Genomic DNA, 11,735 nt, shown 5'->3' with positions numbered 1-11,735 from the left:
CCAGCAGGGAATTCCATTGATTTGTTTGCACACGCAGTTTTAAAAGATCTAGACAAAGAACATAAACGGTACTGTGACAAGCGAAATATTTTCCCCCCCAATATTACTCGCCAACAAACTTCAGCTTTGATCAATTTGAGAACAAATCCAAATATTATCATCAAGGAAGCAGACAAGGGGGGTAATATTGTCATCTTAAATACCTCAGATTACCTTCTTGAGGCTAATCGCCAACTACATAACTCTCAGTGTTACAAACGTTTAGATTCGAACCCAACAGCATACATACAACAGCAACTCTCAGCACTCCTGGATTATTGGCTCTCTCGTCAAGTCATTTCACACCAAGAAAGAATAGCCCTGTTTCTCTCTCACCCTACTGTTCCAACCCTATATCTACTGCCTAAGATTCATAAACAAGATTTTCCCCCTAAAGGTAGACCTATAATATCAGGAGTCAATTCCATCTGTTCAAAATTAGGGACTCTTATTGACCAAGTACTCCAGCCTTTCATGATCAACTTACCTTCCTATGTAAGAGATACAAAAGATATCATCCGTAAACTTCAAGATATTGACTGGCAATCTGACTACCTCTTGGTAACCATAGATATAGTCAGCCTTTATACTTCTATCAAACACCAGGACGGCCTAGAAGCTGTCAGACAAGCACTTTCGACCAAACCAGCGTCATTTACTACTCACAACAGTATGATATTGAATATGCTACAATTCTGCCTAGAAAACAACTATTTCCTCTTCGATGGCCAGTTCTACTTACAATTACAGGGTACGGCGATGGGGGCCAAATTTGCGCCACCCTATGCCTGTATTCTTATGGGAGCCGTAGAACGAGAGTGGTTGTGGAGTGATCAAAATGAATGTTTCTCCCATAATATCATCTTTTGGGGACGCTACATCGATGATATTTTGATGATTTGGCAAGGACAAAGAACCTTACTAACTCAATTCTTGCAGTCCTTGGTACCAAATAAATGGGGTATTGACATTACATATAATATTTCAGACTCACAGGTGGAGTACCTCGATTTACTGATTTATGTGGAACATGCTAAATTGCAGACACGCTTTTTTCGAAAATCAATAGCGGCAAATGCGATCCTTCACGCTACCAGCTGTCATCCCCCAAGTATTATTAAAAACATTCCACAAGGTGAATACAGACGAGCAAGAGTTAATTGTAGTAATTCCAGTGACTATGACCTGTTCTCCTCACAAATAACGGAGAGACTTTTGAATAGGGGATACAACCACAAATTATTGACTTCCTCCATCTGCAACTTAGGCAAAATGGACCGTATAAAGATGATCAATTCATCACCAAGACGTAAAGAGGATACTATAATCCGCTTTATCACCCAATTTCATAATGGTCATCATTTAATACGGAAGCATCTTCGCAAGCACTGGCATCTTATCAGCAGTAATCCTTCCATTCAAAAGTACATTACTCAACACCCAAAAATGGGGTTTCGCCGGGCTCCCAATCTTCGAGATAAACTTTGTCCTTCCTTTTTCAACAAACTGTCTCTGAACCCTATTTTCCCAAACCCAAAGGTTTCTTTACCTGTACCAAGTGTTCGATATGCAAATTGGGACTGAATAGATCGACTACATTGTATATCAACAATAGTAAACTCATGATTAAGGATTTCATTAATTGTGAAAGCAAAAATGTGGTCTACCTGATCGAATGCCCATGCCACAAGGCTTATATTGGAAGCACGATCCGTCCTTTAAAGCTGCGTATTCAAGAACATTTTCGGAACATTCTTAAGCTGGAGACTCAGGCTCCCTTAGTGGAGCACTATAAAACATTCCATCACAATGAACGATTTTTCAAATTCAGTGGTATACGTCGTCTCACTCCATCTCCACGGGGTGGCAATTTACAATTACGCTTGCGTCAAGAAGAAAGCAGGATGATTATTCAATACGATACAGTGAACAATGGTTTGAACCAGGACCATGAATGGCACTATTGGTTACTCTAAAAATGTTTTTGTCTTAACAGTCTTGTTGGATTGTATTTTTGACATTTGTTAATCTATTACTACTTCGTTTCTCTTTTCATTTGAGTCTAAATTAGTCTCTTGATTGGTTTTTCTTTCCCTTTGTAAAAAAATATTTTTTTCTTTCCCTTTGTAAAAAATTATTCTGTTCTAACTGTTCCTTTGGACTGTATCTTCTATATTTACTGCTCTACTACCATTTCTTCTTTTTTTCTTTTAATTGATTAACTTACCCCTTCCAGTATATTTTTCTTACTAACTTTTCCTTGTTACTTTCTGATAATGTCTTCCTTTTAAATAGTGTCCTTGCAAAATTCTTCTTAGGCCCTCTTTTTCTATATATTCCTCTGTTTAGCACATTTTTTTGTTCAAAGTTCTTTTAAGAATTTTCTTTTTATTATGTATTTCTTTCTTCAACTCCGATTAGATTAAGTTACTGAAATTACTATCTTTTCTAACATGGCCGCCATTGTTTTTGTGTATGTTGCATGCCGTGTCCCTCCTCTGTTTCGTTACCTCCGAAACAGAGAAGGGACATTTGATTATGTAAACCGCGCTGCAGCCAGAAGGCGGCTGCAGCGATTAAACGCAGGACACGCCGGCGATTTCTTGCCGTTATTCTTCCAGACTCACTACGCCTTCAGGTACAATTCGGTTGGCTGATTGTTTTAATTTCGGACTTATTTATTTTATTGAGAGTTGAGAACTTATCGTTTTTCAACCGTTTTCTTTAATTTTATAAATATCTCCGTCTCATAAAACGGAGTGCACTGTACCGAAACATGTCTTCGAGATTAAGCCGTCTATGAGCCCATTGCTCACATATGTTTTTCAGCTGTTTTCTTTAATTTTACAAATTCATCAAACGGAATGCACTGTACTGAAATATTGTCTTCGGGATTAAGCCGTCTATGAGTCCATTGCTCACATATGTTTAGCTCCAATGACGACATTTCTTTGGGATTAATAATTGTATTTAGTCGATTTAGAATACTCAGGACAAGGTTCTATGAGCATGTAGAGAGAGGGGTAGCTAATACATTTTTAGCTATTTGCGTTATTCAACTAATACTGTCTGTACAAAGTGAGCTCTTATAATTGGTTTCTATGTTCAGATTTCTATCGACTATTGAAACAATTGGTGTCAGAAGTTTGTCATTATGTTCTGAATTGGGTACGTTACCAATCCTTTTGAACTTCTTATCTTTTTCACATTATCTTGTTCTCAATAGTATTTGTTCACATACTTTGCTTCTAAAAATGCACTAACATTATGTGAGTGCCAGCTTGCACAATTTTTTTCTCTTTTTCTCCTCTTCTCTCTTTTTCTCTCTTTTATATTTTATATCTTTTTTCTTACTTACTATTAAATAGGGCTGTAATCACTTTTTACTTTCCTTTTTTCTTCTAATAACAAGAATCAGATTAGTATGTATCACTTTTCTAACTCCACTTATGGCTTCATTTCATTATTACTCCCTTAGGACTTCAATCCTTGGCTTACACTGGGGAGTCTGTTATGGCACTATACTGCTATACCTAAAGATCTCACCATGAGGGAGCACAATATGCCTTGCATGATATGCACGGAAAGCATGCTTGCAACTTGGTTAAGTCTGGAATACGACTTAAATTGTCCTTATATATTCTCCACAGCCTTGAGAAAGCCCCCGCCTACTCGCCTATGGGGTGAAACACGTGTTGGCTGTCCTTTCACCGAATATTGTTTTTTTTGCTATTCTCCATCTTTGATAAAAGTTGTTGGGACTATTTAGCTGCGGATTTTTGGAATCCTCTTTCAGCTTCAAGACGACCATCAATTTAATTGAAATATAAGCCTTGGAATTGTTGTCTCTACTACAAATAAATCACTACTGAAGCATTGTGCTCATTATTTGGGAAAACATTTTTTGGAGTGGGAGCTCACCTTTACTCAATTTAGTACCTTAATCATTTGGGAGGCTTAGGGTCCAGGCCTCCGGTTGGAGCTCTCACAACATTTCTAATTAATTTGGCATTTTATGGAAGTCAACTGGTTGGACTCTTTCTTTTTATTTCCCCTCAGGTGCCAAGCCTCCTTTCACTTAGTGACAGAAATGGGTGTGAATCCAATGTTGGATCCCGGAAAAGATAAACATTTCTGAAAAGTAAACAAAATTCTGAGTTCAGCAAGGGGTAAGTTGTGTAGATCCTGCAAGAGTTTCCTACAGAAAATAACAGCTGAAATTCAAATATATTGTTGAGGTGAAAAAAACAGCCATTTTTCTCCACATTTTACTCTTTTTCCGGCAATGTCAGATTTTTTAAAGCAATATACGGTTACGTCTGCTTGACTCTTCTGGTTGTGGGGATTTATAGGGATTGTAGGTTCATCAAAAACTCTAGGTACTTAGATCCAATGAATGAGCTGCGCCTTGCAATGGGTATTCATTCTATACCGGGCATACAGAAATTCATTTGGTGAAATATAAAAAGTAAAAAATAGTTATCAAGAAAACATCTGTATTTCCTAAATGGGCACAAGATAAGGTGATGAGAAGCAGTGGTTATTTGCACATCTCTGAATTCCGGGGTGCCCATACTAGCATGTGAATTACAGGGCATTTCTCAAATAGACGTCTTTTTTACACACTATCTTACATTTGGAAGGAAAAAATGTAAAAGAAGACAAGGGACAATGTAGGAGGCTGGCCTGGCTTGTAGTGGGAACCAAAGGTGCTTACACCTTGTGCCAGGTCCAGTTATCCCTTATTAGTAGAATAGAGGTGTTTCTAGCAGCTTAGGCTGATAGAAGGTAGCTATGGCAAAGCAGCTTAGGCTGAACTAGGAGACATGCAAAGCTCCTACTATACCACTTATATCATATGCACAAAATTATAAGAAAATACAATACACAGAGTTACTAAAAATAAAGGTACTTTATTTTTATGACAATATGCCACAAGTATCTCAGTGAGTACCCTCAGTAAGAAGGTAAGTAATATACACAAGTTATATGTACACAAACCACAAATAGGTAAGTAACAGTCAGAAAAGTAATGCAAACAGTGTAGAATTACAATAGGTTGCAATAGGCAAGCATAGGTCTAGGGGCAACACAAACCATACACTCCAAAAGTGGAATGCAACTCACGAATGGACCCCAGACCTATGGGAGCTTGTAGAGGGTCACTGGTACTGTAAGAAAACAGTCAGGGGTCCAAGATACCCCACCCCAAGACCCTGAAAAGTAGGAGTAAAGTACACCTACTACCCCAAAAGAGCACAATAGTCGTGATAGAGGGATTCTGCAAGAATAACAAACACCAGCAGTGCACTGAAAGTGGATTTCTGGACCTGAGGATCTGCAAAGTAAGGGGACCAAGTCCAATACTTGTGACAGTGTCCAGGGGGGGCAGGAGCCCAGGAAACCCTGGATGAAGGTGCAAGGAAGCTGCCTCTGGATGGAAGAAGCTTGGAATTCTGTAAGAACGAAGAGGACTAGAACCTTCTCCTTTGGAAGGAAGATGTCCCACAACGCGATGAAGGTTGCAGAAGTATTCCCACGCAGAAATACCGCAAACAAGCCTTGCTAGCTGCAAGGGTTGCAGTAGAGGTTTTTGGGTGCTGCTGAGGACCAGGAAGGACCAGGATGTCGCCCCTTGGAAGAGGAGACAGAGGGGGGCACTCAGTAACTCAGAGAGCCCTCACAGAAGCAGGCAGCACCCACAGAAGTGCCTGAACAGACACTTGGAAGATTTGTGAACCGGAGTCCACACAGAGTTACAAAAGAGGGTCCCACGATGTCAGAGGCCAACTCAGCGGGTTGAGCACTGCAGGATGGAGTGCTGGGGACCCAGGCTAGGCTGTGCATGAAGTAAATCCTGGAAAAGTGCACAGAAGCCGGAGCAGCTGCAATTCACATAGTACACAGGTTTGCAGTCTAGCGTGGGGAGGCAAGGACTTACCTCCACCAAACATGGACTGAAGAGTCACTGGACTGTGGGAGTCACTTGCATAGAGTTCCTGTGTTCCAGGGACCACGCTCGTCAGGATGAGAGGGGACCCAGAGGACTGGTGATGCAGTCTTTTGGTGCCTGCGTTAGCAGGGGGAAGATTCCGTCGACCCACAGGAGATTGTTTCTGTGCTACTGGTGCAGGGTGAAGGCAGGCAACCCCCAGAGCATGCACCACCAGGAAACAGTTGAGAAAGCCGGCAGGATGAGGCGCTACAATGTTGGTGGTAGTTGTCTTGCTACTTTGTTGCAGTTTTGCAGGTCTCCTGGAGAAGTCAGTTGTCTATCCTTGGTAGAAGTCGATGAGGGAGATGCAGAGGAACTCTGGTGGGCTCTTGCATTCGTTATCTGAAGAATTCCCCAAAGCAGAGACCCTAAATAGCCAGAAAAGGAGGTTTGGCTACCAAGAAAGGAGGGTTGGCTACCAAGAAAGGTAAGTGCCTATCAGAGGGGGTCTCTGATGTCACCTGCTGGCATTGGCCACTCAGAGCAGTCCAGTGTGCCCCCAACACCTCTGTTTCCAAGATGGCAGAGGTCTGGAACACACTGGAGGAGCTCTGGGCACCTCCCCTGCGAGGTACTGGTCAGGGGAGTGCTCACTCCCCTTTCCTTTGTCCAGTTTCGTGCCAGAGCAGGGCTGGGGGATCCCTGAACCGGTGTAGACTGGCTTATGCAGAGATGGGCACCATCTGTGCCCATCAAAGCATTTCCAGAGGCTGGGGTAGGCTACTCCTCCCCAGCCCTTCACACCTATTTCAAAAGGGAGAGGGTGTAACACCCTCTCTCAGAGGAAATCCTTTGTCCTGCCTTCCTGGGCCAGGGCTGCCTGGACCCCAGGAGGGCAGAAACCTGTCTGAGGGGTTGGCAGCAGCAGCAGCTGCAGTGGAAACCCCTGAAAGGCAGTTTGGCAGTACCCGGGTTCTGTGCTAGAGACCCTGGGGATCATGGAATTGTCACCACAATACCAGAATGGTATTGGGGGGACAATTCCATGATCTTAGACATGTTACCATTGTGACGCTATACATAGGTAGTGACCTATGTATAGTGCAGCGTGTAATGGTGTCCCCGCACTCACAAAGTCCGGGGAATTTGCCCTGAACTATCTGGGGGCATCTTGGCTAGTGCCAGGGTGCCAACATACTAAGTAACTTGGCACCCAACCTTCACCAGGTGAAGGTTAGACATATAGGTGACTTATAAGTTACTTATTTGCAGTGTAAAATGGTTGTGAAATAACGTGGACGTTATTTCACGCAGGCTGCAGTGGCAGGCCTGTGTAAGAATTGTCTGAGCTCCCTATGGGTGGCAAAAGAAATGCTGCAGCCTATAGGGATCTCCTGGAACCCCAATACCCTGGGTACCTCAGTACCATATACAAGGGGATTATATGGGTGTACCAGTAAGTCAATGAGAATTGGTAAATTTAGTCACTGGCCTGCAGAGACAAATTTAGAAAGCAGAGAGAGCATAAACACTGAGGTTCTGGTTAGAAGAGCCTCAGTGATATAGTTATGCACCACACAGTGAACACATACAGGGCACATACTTATGAGCACTGGGGTCCTGGCTAGCAGGATCCCAGTGACACATAACAAACACACTGACAACATAGGGTTTTCACTATGAGCACTGGGCCCTGGCTAGCAGGATCCCAGTGAGACAGTGAAAACACCCTGACATATACTCACAAACAGGCCAAAAGTGGGGGTAACAAGGCTAGAAAGAGGCTACCTTCCTACAGACAATAACACTTGTTTTGCTATTCTGTGTTCCCCCAAGTCTCCCGATAAAAATGGTACCTCACTTGCATGGGTAGGCCTAATGATCGCGAGAGGAAATGCAACATGGACACATCACATTTTTACATTGAAATCTGATGTGTTTTTTGGAAAGTGTCTGGCTGTAGATTTTGGCCTCTAGCTCAGCCGGTACCTAGGGAAACCTAGCAAACCTGTGCATTTGTAAAAACTAGACCTCGAGGGGAATCCACGATGGGGTGACTTGTGGGGCTCTGACCAGGTTCTGTTACCCAGAATCCTTTGCAAACCTCACAATTTGGCCAAAAAAATACTTTTTCCCATCATTTCGTTGACAGAAAGTTCTGGAATCTGAGAGGAGCCACAAATTTCCTTCTACCCAGCACTCACCCAAGTCTCACGATAAAAATGGTACCTCACTTGTGTGGGTAGGCCTAGCGCCCACAACAAAGAATGCCCCAAAACACAATGTAGACACATCACATTTTCACAAATAAAACAGAGCTGTTTTTTGCAAAGTGCCTAGCTGTGGATTTTGGCCTCTAGCTCAGCCGGCACCTAGGGAAACCTAGCAAACCTGTGCATTTTTTAAAACTAGACACCTAGGGGAATCCAAGATGGTGTGACTTGTGGGGCTCTGACCAGGTTCTGCTACCCAGAATCCTTTGCAAACCTCAACATTTGGCCCAAAAAATACTTTTTTCCTCTCATTTTGGCGACAGAAAGTTCTGGAATCTGAGAGGATCCACAAACTTCCTTCCACCCAGTGTTCCCCCAAGACTCCTGATAAAAATGGTACCTCACTTGTGTGGGTGGGTCTAGCAACCACAACAGGAAATGCCCCAAAACACTATCTGGACACATCAAAATTATCAAATACAAAACTACCTGTTTTTTGCGGGGGCGGCACTGGGATTTTTGGTCCTGGGCTCAGCAGCCATCTAGGGAAACCTAACAAACCCAAACATTTCTGAAAACTAGACACTGAGGGAGTCTAGGGAGGTGTGACTTGCATGGATCCCCAAATGATTTCTTACCCAGATTCCTCAGCAAACCTCAAATTTAGTTTAAAAAAACACTTTTTTCCCACATTTTTGCGTGGGGTCACTGCACCGGGACAAATTTTCTACCACCCAACATTCCACTCAGTCTCCCGGTAAAAATAATACCTCACTTGTGTAGGTGGGCCAAGGGCCTTTGACATTGAAGAGGTAAAAACTTTTCGGAGTTGAGGGGGAACCAAAGCGGGTCCAAAAGGGCAGTTTGAAAAAAATCATTTTTAGGCTGAAAACTGCAGCAGAATTTTTATCAGTATAGATGAGACAATGTTGGGTGGAAGGAATTTTGTGGATTCCTGCAGATTCCGGAAGGTTCCATCATAAAAATGTGGGAAAATGTTTGTTTTCCAGCAAAGTTGGAGGTTTGCAGGGCATTGTGGGTAGGAAAATGGTGTGGGGTGCATGTGACGCACACGACCTTGGAATCAACCAGATGTTTAGTTTTCAGATGTGTCTGGTTCTTGTGGATTTTTCTACATGGCAGCGTCCCAAAGTCAAAAAAGTGCGGCCCTCACTATTCCGAGTGGACCACTTTGAGTGTTACCAAGCTCTCATGGCCCAAATGTAAAACCAAAACCCCAAATAATCAAATGTCTTCTTGCTTGCCATGGGATAGGATGTTTTAGTGTGTGGGGGGAGAGCTGAATAACTGTTTCCGCCTTCAGTTGGGTGGGGGCATAACCAAGCCCATACTGGTTGGTAGCCACCACTCCACTATATATATTTATATATATATATATATATATATTATTTCTTCAACAGATGGACTGATAGCCATCTGACGGCTGCACCGATCCCATCACGTATCTCCCAAGTGTCGAAGTCAATTGAGTCCAAAGCGCTCGTATTTAGTTGATAAATTTATTTATTTAGCTTATATAGGTAATTCAGAGTCCCGAATGAGATGTCTGTCAACGTGTTTCGGCAAAACGCCTTCTACTGGACAATTTGGCTAATCAGCCGGCATCATTTACATATAGCTATTACGTCCTACATTTATTTCTATAACACTGTGATGTACTACAAACGCGGCGGCCATTTTGAAGTGTGTAATTATAATTATTATAGATACAACAATTAATAGAGGAATAAACCTACATTGATGCCAATATTTACAGATAACATCAAAGTTAAAATTGGACAGTCATAAGGAATAAATATTGAATAATAAATATATTAGGAAAAAGGACAATTGCTTCCAATAATTCATAATGTTTGATCATATAAAAACACTAATTAAATAACAAGAACAATAATAGTATAAATATAAACGAAGAAACGGTAATATCAATTTTTTCAATTTTACAATGTTTGAATTATCATTCGTTATATATATATATATAATTATTTATAATTAATTAGTATCTTATATTAAAATCATGTTTAGGTAGTGACAATAGTTATGTTTTAATACCATAGTTTTTATCGGATGCCCGTATAATCAAATCTAGTTCCTCACTGTCCTTATCTGTATACTAGGTAATTCCATACACAAACATATAAATATGTTGTATTAAAATGAGGCCTTGGCGTAAAGTGTAATGTGCTGAAAAACTAAACTAATAATAAGTGCAAAAGAGCATATAAAGTGCATAGAAGTGTTACAAAAACTCCAATTAAAAACAGTCAGATCTATTGATCTTTTGGTCCATGTTATAATCTAGATGTGCATATATACCTCTATATATGATATTTAATATTCTTCAGTCGCCAAGTTATAGAAGAATAAAATGGAATCAAACATCATCATCAATGGTACAGTACAAATCTGTATACGAACTAATTCCATCTATGTTTCATCAGTTTGTGATATAAATTCAAACTAGGAAAAGTTATTAAATCATGTCTATTTTACAGATTACATCATGGCACGATCATTTAAGTAGATAAGATCTTATCACCCATCTTCCTAAAAAGGAAATATAGATAACATACTACCAAATTAGCACTACTATTTTTAGGAATTGAAACACAGGGGGAGTCTCCATCTAAAAAGCAATGAACAGTGTGTTTTCATCTAAGATGGACATAGAGCTCAGCATCAAGATTGTGCCCCAATGGGGACTCAGATCCCAATAATAAAATCATCTTGGATTCCATTTGTCTGAGCTCGAGTGTTCTATTGCCACCTCTGGAGTTGTTTTTAATGTGTTTGATGCCATAGAAAGCTAAAGTGCCGTATTCTCCTTTGTGTACTTCCCAAAAATGTTTAGCCAGAGGATAGGTCTTGTCCTGATTTTTAATGGCTCTAAAATGCTGTAAGAACCTAACTTTTAATTTATGAATGGTACTTCCAATGTATTTTTTCTGGCATCCACATTCGATGACATAAATCACAAATTCAGTGTCACATGTAATCCGATCTTTGATCTCGCACTGTCGACCATCAAAAGTTTGGTATTTGTATGTGTTTTTAGCATACTTGCAGGCCTTGCAGTGGCCACATTTCCAAAATCCCAAACTTTTTTGGCTCAACCAAGAAGTATTGGTTTTTACTGAAAAATAACTTCTAGTTAGATAGTCTCCCAAAGAACGTGCTTTACGAAATGTTATGGACGGATGGGTTTCTATGTGATCATTAATGATGGGATCGTTCTGTAAAACATGCCAATTTTTTTGGAGTATAGTTCTGAGTGACTCATGTTGTTGATTGTACTGGAGAAATATTCTAGGTGCTGAATGTTGGAAATCATTACTAGTTACTGTGTTATTAAAAAGTAGCTCATCTCTGCTTTTATTCCGTACTCTGTGTAAAGCATCATTTAAGATTTTTGGAGGATAGCCTCTACTTAAAAACCTGTTCACCATAGCCTTAGATTCCAACTCATATTGGTTTTCATCAGAGCATATTCTGCGGGCCCGCAGTAGCTGGCTATATGGAATGCTCCA

The sequence above is a fragment of the Pleurodeles waltl genome, chromosome 1_2, assembly GCF_031143425.1.
Source record: "Pleurodeles waltl isolate 20211129_DDA chromosome 1_2, aPleWal1.hap1.20221129, whole genome shotgun sequence".
Taxonomy (NCBI): Eukaryota; Metazoa; Chordata; class Amphibia; order Caudata; family Salamandridae; genus Pleurodeles; species Pleurodeles waltl.
This window is presented reverse-complemented; position numbering follows the sequence as displayed.